General features: G+C 44.5%; 1 pseudogene; it reads right to left on the bottom strand.

Annotated features, from left to right (window-relative positions):
• Positions 1-5,811: 5,811 nt before the first annotated feature.
• On the bottom strand, positions 5,812-8,840 carry LOC107529198 (COMM domain-containing protein 6 pseudogene; annotated as a pseudogene).
• Between the last annotated feature and the right edge of the window lie 237 nt (positions 8,841-9,077).

Raw genomic sequence — 9,077 nt, forward strand, 5'->3', positions numbered from 1 at the left:
TCGGATCACTGTCAGTCATCTATGTCTTCCAAGAACTCTGAAAATAATAGGCACTCACCATCCTGTGAGAGGAAATGAATTCTTTCATACCCCAAGGCATGGTTCTGCTGAAAATACCTTCAACACAGGGCACATTCCATCAGAGCCATGACCACCACAGAAGACGCAAGAGGACCACACACAAAGAACACCACCAAAGCTCATCAAAATCTAGCCCTTCCAAGCCCATCCCCACTGCTACCTCTGGAAGCCTTGGCAGATACCAGTTCTACTCTGCCCAGAAGCCCAACCCCAGGCCCAGGGAGCTGCCCTATTTCTCTCCCCTACATCTTCCCATATTTTCATCTTTTTTCTTCGCACACACTGATCCCTACTCCTCTGGGCTAACTTTCCCCCACCTCCATGTTTTCTCTTGGTTCGCACCCTTGGCTTCTCTGGAACAAGCTTCATCCACTAGCCGCTTTCTGCAGCCCCGCCCCCCCACCGTGCTCTCAGGTCTGCGCCCTGATCCTGCTCTGCCTTCATGCTCATCACCTTTCTCACTCCTTCCTATTGCTACATTTCTGCAGGCGTAGACAACCTCTTGGCTTCAACTTCCATACCACTCACCCGTGCCCTTGTCTCTCCAGAAAGAGCTGTCTTCTAGGCCAAGGATCCTGTCCTCATTGACCCCTCTGAAGCCTTGACCCCTGAAACCCTCCACTCCTGGGCTGTACCACCAGTAGCATTCCATTGTCCCAGGACCCTGAAGCCCTCTTCCCCTCTCATGGCCCCTTTGTGCATTCATGTATTTTAAATACAGATGCCCTCAAGAGAATCTGCTCAATCCTCACCATGGCCTATAGCCTTTCCCTCAGAGGCCTCGTTCAGCTACCAGGCGTCAACTATGACCCCAGTGCTGATGATTTCCAGAACTGTGTCTAGCTCTGACCTCCCCTATGAGTTCAGGAACCTAGATAGCTCTGGGTGGCTATTTAGAGGGTCAAAGTCTTAACATACCTAAAACTGACTTCTCAACTCTGTCAAATTTCACTCTGGTCGTTGACAGCCTCATCATGCTCCTGGTCACATCCTGACACTTGCAAGTCTGGATTCTACCCCCTCAACACCTTCAATCCTGCCCTCCTTGCCACTGTTGTTAGCAGCCTACACTGCATTTTCACAGGCTGTGCACTAGGCAAGTCTGGAGGAGCACCATTCATACAGGCTACCACGTGGGCCTTGATCATTGGCATTGACGCCTCCCCCCATGAGCAGGTGCATGCTGGAAGAAGATCATAGCAGGGTCCTCTAAAGATGGGGGCCCAAGGCAGAGGCCTCTCCTACTGGTCTAAAAATAAGGTCTTACAGAAAAAAGTAACTTGCCCAAGACCATCCAGCTAAGTGACAGAAACCACACTCAAACCTGGATGTGTCTGACACTAAAGCCTATGCCCTGTCCAAACATACTCCTGTTTCTTTTGCATCTTTAGGGCCATGTCCCTGAGGGACACACAATGTCCTCACTGGCGGGAATCTACCCATAAGCAGAGCTTAGGGCATGCTAGCAGCCTGGAGATCTGGAAACACAAGAGGCACTGGTGGATGGGCAGGAAGACTTGTGCTCTTTTGAGCTTTTTCAGCAGGCGCCGATATTTGAAGGCTACATTCCCCATTTTATCTCCTTGCCCACCTCACCAAAGCCAATCAATCCTTGCCCAGATAATCTCCCACCAACCAGACAGGATGACACCATTTCCCTAGAATGCTCCTCAATGCTCCCCTTGGGGTACAGCTCTCAGGATAAGGTACAACATCCTAACTTCGTCGTGGGACCCTGCAGGACCTGGCCCCAGCTTGACTTCTAGTAACACCGCAGGCCGCTTGGTGTCTTTCTCTGATTATTTCAATGCCCCACCCCCCAAGTGGCTTCTCAAATATGAAGTGGCTTTCCAGCTAATGGCAGTGCAAGTAATACCACTAAGAACTGGCTCCTTTTAAAATCCATTAAAATATTTACATAAACTATAAGCGACTCCAAATAAATTATCAATAAGAACAAAAAGCTCAACAAAATTTTTCTCAGGGAAGTACAAATAAACAGGAAGCCAGGTTACCTGACACTAAAGAGAATCTTCTACTGAACAACAGCGTTAAGAATTCAAAGACTGGAAAACAAGATGGCGGCGTAGGTAACAACTGCACCTGTTGCCTCCCGCAACCACATCAAAATTACAACTAAAATACTCAGAGCCTCCTGAAATCTGGCTGAACAGAAGCCCTGCAACCAGGGAGTGAAGAGGCACCGAGACCGGCGGGAGGGGCAGAGACGCGGGCGGGTCGAGGCTGAATCTCGAAGACGCGGCCCCGAGCCCACACCTGGTGCCGTGGTTGAAACCCGGGAGGGAATCTCGGCCGCGGAGGCTTCCCAGAGGAGGGAGGGGTCCCAGCCCCACAGCAGGCCCTCAGCCCAGGGCTCCAGGGCCAGGAAGAGACGTCCCCACAACTTTGGGCTGTGAAACCAGCGGGGACTGTCCCTGAGGGTCGCGGAGGCTGCGGGAGCCCCAGCAGCTCCTCTCAAAGGGCCCGGCGCGGACTCACTCGGACGCTCCCTCTGAGCCCAGCGCTGGGAGCAGCCTGAAAGGACCTGGGACACTCGGGGAGGAACCAACCTGCCTGGAATCCGGGCAAGAGGTGGAGGCGCAGCTTTCTCCCAGGCAGAAGGGCTGGCGGAGGCCATGGCTCTTTTGGCGAGTCCTCACTGCACACAGCCGGCAGGCAGGCGCCATATTTGAATCGCCAGCACCTGACTCCAACCTTTGGCCGCGCCCCGTGACTCCCGGAGGCCCCGCCCCTCCCCACCTGCAGCTCATCCAGGCCATTTCCAGGGGCTTTTCTGTGCAAGTGACCTCTCTAGCCTCATGCTTAGGACTTTCCTAAAATCTCTCAGACAAGCAACAGCGGGCCCCATACAGCTTGATAAGCGGCCCCAGGCCTGGCACTAGCGGCAGCTGCATTGGTTCATAGCTTGGCCTCTCCTGGGCACCTCCAAGTTCAGCACAAGTAGCAGCCAGCTACGGTGTGCTGTGTAGCTCATGCTGGGTGGCCCAGAGCAAGGCACTGGCACAGGCTGACTTGGCCCCAGAGACAGTGCACCTGGTGGTCAGACTTGACCACGCTGGATTACAACCCTACCACATCCACGAGTGACACTCAAGGGGTGCACTTGGTGAACACCAAAGCTTGACTGAAGTAAATCCTGATCCATAAGGGTGTCTCCAGCACAGCAGCTCTTTGGCTGTAGTTGCAACTGGTCCTCACAGCTGATTGGCCTGGGGGTCAGTTCCTCCCAGGGACGCCAACAGCAACCGAGGCTCAACTAGAACAGGACAGTGCACACAGCCCATACAGGGGAGCACCTAGAAGGCCCAGCTCAGGTGACTGGGGAGGCTGAGCCACTGGACCCTACAGGACACCTACTACACAAAGCCACTCTACAAATTCCAGGAGACATAGCAGCTCTACCTAATACATAGAAACAAACACCAGGAAGCAGCCAAAATGCGGAAGCAAAGAAACATGTCACAAAGGAAAGAACAGAAGAAATCTCTAGAAAAGGAACTAAATGAAATAGATCCAAGCAAGCTAACAGATACAGAGTTCAGAATAATGGTTATAAGGATGTTTAAGCAAACTGTTAGGGAAATAACTGAGAAAATTGATGACATAATAAAGTATCAATTTGAAAGGCTACAGGAACTGAAATGAAGAATAATTTACAGGGAATCAACAGTAGAGTAGAGGACGCTGAGAATCAAGTCAGCAATTTGGAACATGAAGAAACAAAAAACACCCAACCAGAAGAGCAAAAAGAAAAAAGAATCCAGAAATATGAAGATAGTATAAGGAGCCTCTGGGACAACTTCAAGAGCCCAACATTTGTATTATTGGGGTGCCAGAAGGGGAAGAAAGAGACCAAGGAATTGAAAACCTATTTGAAAAAATAATTATAGAAAACTTCCCCTACCTGGGGAAAGAAATAGACTTACAAGTCCAGGAAGCACAGAGGGTCCCAAAGAAGAGGAACCCAAAGAGGCCCACAGCAAGACACATCACAATTAAAGTGCCAAAGGTTAAAGACAAAGAGAGAATCTTAAAAGCAGCAAGAGAAAAGCAGTTAGTTACCTACAAGGGGGCACCCATACGACTGTCAGCTGATTTCTCAACAGAAACTTTGCAGACCAGAAGGGAGTGGAAAGAAATATTCAAAGTGATGAAAAACATGAAACTACAACCAAGATTGTTCTACCCAGCAAAGCTATCGTTTAGAATTGAAGGTCAAATAAAGAGCTTCTCAGACAAGGAAAAGCTAAAGGAGTTCATCACCACCAGACCAGCACTGGAAAAGTTGAAGGGCCTTCTTTAACAAGAAGCTAATGAACAAAAAAATCTGATGAACTAAATAAATCCAGAGACATTGATGCATGCAACAGACGATCATATTTCAGAGGAAAGAGGGAAGGGGGGTGGCAGGTGGGAAGAGATTAACCAAAGAAGTTATATGTATAACCCATGGACACAGTTAATAACGGGTGAAGGCCTGGGAAGGAGGTGGGAGGGAAGTGGAAGGGATCAATTTTGGGGGAAAATGGGATACCTGTAATACTCTCAACAATAAAAATAAATAAACAAACAAAAGAATTCAAAGACTAGCAATGAGTCCTTTGCAAGAAGTAAGAGGTTAGACAGCAACTGCACTCTATTTTCAAAAAGGTTAAAAAGAACACCTCAGCTACTCAACAAAAGCGAGATTACTAGATAAGAGACTGAGTATTATCTTTGCCAAAAGCACAATTGATGTGCAGAGAACAGAATAATCAAAGCAGATCAGGAAACAGCTATTGAACACTGGCCACGAAGGATATTTAGGGAGCTTCATGCGGCCATAAAAGACCATGGGACTAGAGCACGGAAATGCCTTTTGAGAATACTGGGAGTTCTCAATGAAGGACACGGAATAAATGGCTCGGAATCAGTAATAAAAGTTAGGGGCGTGGGGGTGCTCTGAGGTCAGATGAGAACCAATACCTCCAAGGCGTTGCAGGCTCCAGCCCCACCACCCACAGGTCTCAGATCCACTCTCCACAACCAGCGCTGAGCGCCTTGCTCTCAGATGCTGCGCTGGGCACAGGTCTGGCTGGGTTTTTTTATTATCCTTACATGCTGGCAATTCTAAGCAATATCATTGCTAAAGGAATACATGAGATAAATATTATGGTACAAAAAAGAAAAAATGAATTAGCACTTTTACTTTGTTTTTAAATTAATAAACTATTTTAGGGCAGTTTTAGGTTTATAGAAAAATTGAGCAGTAAGTAGTGTCACAGAGTTGGAATCGTACCATGTATAGGCTTTTCAGATTGACTTCTTTCACTTAATAATGTGCACTTAAATTTCCTCCATGTGTTTTCATGGATTAATAACTCGTTTCTTTTTATTGCTGGAATTAACACTTAAATCACATTAATGTGTGTTTTGTAAAAGAAAAGGAGGGTTTTCTGTGTGTGGACAGGGAACGGTGTGTCATGTGGAAAAAGCTGCCAGCACCAAAACTGAACAGAGGCTCCTAGCTCAGGTGAGAAGGGGAAAGGGGCTGACTGGGGTGGGAGAAAAGGGAGTTGGGGGTGGGAAAGAGAGGACAGGAAGAGTTATAGGAGTGACCTGATGAGACCTGTGTGGGGGTTTTTTCTGATTTATTTTTTTACAGAGATACAATTCACATACCACTGAGTTCCCCCTTTAAAGTATTCAATCCAGTAGCTTTTAGTACATTCAATTTATCAGCCAAGTAATCAGTTTTCTCACAGTTTCAATAACTGCAGCAATTGCCTTGAATCATAGGTAGAAATTCTGAAACTGTGGAATTGTCATTTCAAAAGACTTGATCTTTACTTGACCTGAATGATCTGCCACTTTTAGCATCACCACAACATAAGGATACTTAGATAATCTGCAACTGTCCAAGTTCACAGCCATACCCAGCTTCCACTGAAAAGCTACAAGCTGGTTGGTGACCTTGGCCTTAGCATCCAGGAACTGCTTGTTAGACCCTCCTTGGCAAGTGTCCAGGGCTCACACCACCAACGCAGGTGGACAGTCCTCGGGCCACCAACACTTCTGCTCGGGATCTGTGTTTTGACAGCATCTCTCCGGTTGCTGGATCAGCAGTGAGAAGTGCTGCTGAGAAGCAGGAAACATGAAGTCAGAAGGCAGGTAGGGGTCCTGAAGCTGGGGTCTCTGTTTTAGGCAGGGTGCTTACAGACAGACCGCCTCCCTGAGAAGGCAGCCTTGTTGGTCTAAATTCTAACAATTGCTTCAGTTACCATTTTAACAATATATGCATCCTTCAGATTAGTACATTTTTAAATGACTTATTCTTTAATAAACATTATATTCTGCAGGCAAATGAATTCCTAGTCAGCCTCTAACATGTGGACTCAGCCACATGCTTTAAAAAAAAAAAAAGATTACTGTTGTTTGGTTTAAAGTGGGTTTTCCCCTTGGCTTTGTTTACTTAGCCATTTTTTAAATTTATTTTTTATTGTAAAATGTCCATCACATAAAATTTATTTTACTATTTTAACTATTTACAAGTTTACAATTCAGTGGCCTCAAGTACATTTACATTGTGCAATTCTCCAGGCCTTTTTAATCACCCCCAAGAAAAACTCTGTCCCCCAGACAGCACCTCCCCATTCTCTCCGCCAGCCCCTGGCAACCGCCCTCTTACTTTTTGTCTCTATGCATTTGATTACTTCTGTACTTCATATAAATGGAACCTTACAATAAGCGTCCTGTATCTGGCTGAATTCACTTAACGTAATGTCGTGAAGGCCCATCCACGTTGTAGAACTTGTCACAATTTCACTCCTTTTACAGGCCAATATTAAGCTACATTTTGTTAGCTGCCGGCTTTGAAGAGAGAATTTGTAAAAGTCTGAATCTTCGCCTTTGGCTTTGAGGTGTCTCCAGCTCCACCCTCCCCACACCCTCCTTTAAATAAATAGTACATTTGAAATAAATGATGGTAGCTCAGTGATTGTAAAGATGGAAATGAAGAACTTAGATTACTTTCAATTCTGTCATTCTGTGTCACCCCTTGGAATTTTCCTGTATGTTTAACATTTTTAACTCAGAGATGATTTAAACTCATTGGAATCAATCTTGAAAAAATAGACATGGGCATTCTTGCAATTTCTGGGATTTACTGCGAAATGGGATTTTCATAAATCTCTGCCCCACTTATCCATTTGTTCGCAACTCTTCCCATTTATTTCTTTAATAAGCAATGAGTGAAGATAGTTTGACATATCTGTCTGTGCCATCTGGTGAGCATGAATATGCAAAATATCAGTTTTGACAAAGTTATTGACAAATATGCAAAAATGAAGACTAAAAAAGAAGTTATAATTTTATTATGTATTACTATGACAGACCAACATGTAGGTACAGGTTTTCCCCTTTTAAGAAAATTAATCCTTATTGTTGAAAGCATTACAGATGTCCCCTTCCCCCCCTCACTACCCTCCTCCTGCCCCCTCCCCAGGCCTTCATTGCACTATTAGGTTTCCCCTTTTAAAAAGACATATATTAATGTAATTTTAAAGTATTAATCCATTTTTTCCTTTTTTGTACCGTATTTTTTATTTTTATTTTTTATATTCACTTCCAAATATAGAAAGTTCTTCCTATAAGTAGCCTGTCAGGAGCTACATCTCTCTCAATATCTCCCTTTTCCCACAGTGAAAGCCTTCATTCCCAACAGCATCGACATACCCAAAAAACAAAAACATTCACAATACTTGTAAATTTGAGTTACCTTTTATTTTGCTTCCATTTTTCTTTGCTTCCCTGCATTTTTGAAGCTGCTTTTACTGGTCCTTTTTCCCCCTTCAAGACTTGTGTTGTCAAAAGAAGTAATTTTTTTTTAGATATTGGGGTTCCAGTATCTGTACTTCAAATCAGTTTTTTTCTAAAAACTTGCTTGTAATTAAAAATGACTTTTAGATATTGGGGATCCAGTGTCCACAGTTCCAAGTTATGTGCATTAAAAAAAAAACACACAGTACCCGGCCCAGCGTGGCTCAGCGGTTGAGTGTCAACCTAGGATCCGGACGATCGGGGTTCGATTCCCGGTCAGGGCACATGCCTGGGTTGCAGGCTCGATCAATGACTCTCTCATCATTGATGTTTCTATCTCTCTCTCTCTCCCTCTCCTTTCCTCTCTCTGAAATCAATAAAGATATATTTTTTTAAAAAAAAGAAAGAAAGAAAAAACACACAGTAATGTGCAAGGTGAAATGCTTTTGGATAAACATAAGCCTGTTTTCTGACCTTTCTTAATGCAAACTCTTTGCCTTAAATGGTAGATTTGCACAAAACACACCAAAAAAATTAAAACTTTTTTTGAGGATTAAGAAATAGAAAAGTGTGTAAGTATGTATATGTGTATAGCTACACACACATATATTTATACAGGCTGACTCCATCTACAGCAGTAAATCTGCCCTGCAAGTTAGCCCCCCAATGATTGGTTGCCTTAAAATGTTTGCTAGTTGTGTTCATAGTGGTTAATCATTAGTACACACTGGAACACACACTGTGGCCTACCAGCGTCTGAAAGTGTGTGGGCAACCTGTGCGTGTGCAGAGGTGCTGTGGATGTGAGCATGCAGGAAGGGAAAAAAGCTGCTACTCTCAGTAGACCAAGTGCTCAGGTTAAGCAACTGATGAGTTACTGTAGGTTTTGTTGTTTTTTCTGTCAAACTGCTCCTTCTTTTTGGAAGACAAAGGCATTTCCATTTCAACAGTTTGTCAGCTTTATAGTTGGGCAAAATTGATATATTATGAAAATAGAAATCTATAGTTTTGGGGCAAAATTATAAAATTAAATATGTAGGTAACCTATTTACATACTGCTATAAAGGATTTTTTGGAGAGCTATATAAAAAAGCTATTACCTACATGAAATGTATATGTAAAGATTTTTTTCTTTGTCCTGGGTGCCAGGAGTATAAAAAAGAGCAGATATATTTAACC

This window comes from Miniopterus natalensis, chromosome 13 (assembly GCF_054644295.1).
Source record: "Miniopterus natalensis isolate mMinNat1 chromosome 13, mMinNat1.hap1, whole genome shotgun sequence".
NCBI classification, from domain to species: Eukaryota; Metazoa; Chordata; class Mammalia; order Chiroptera; family Miniopteridae; genus Miniopterus; species Miniopterus natalensis.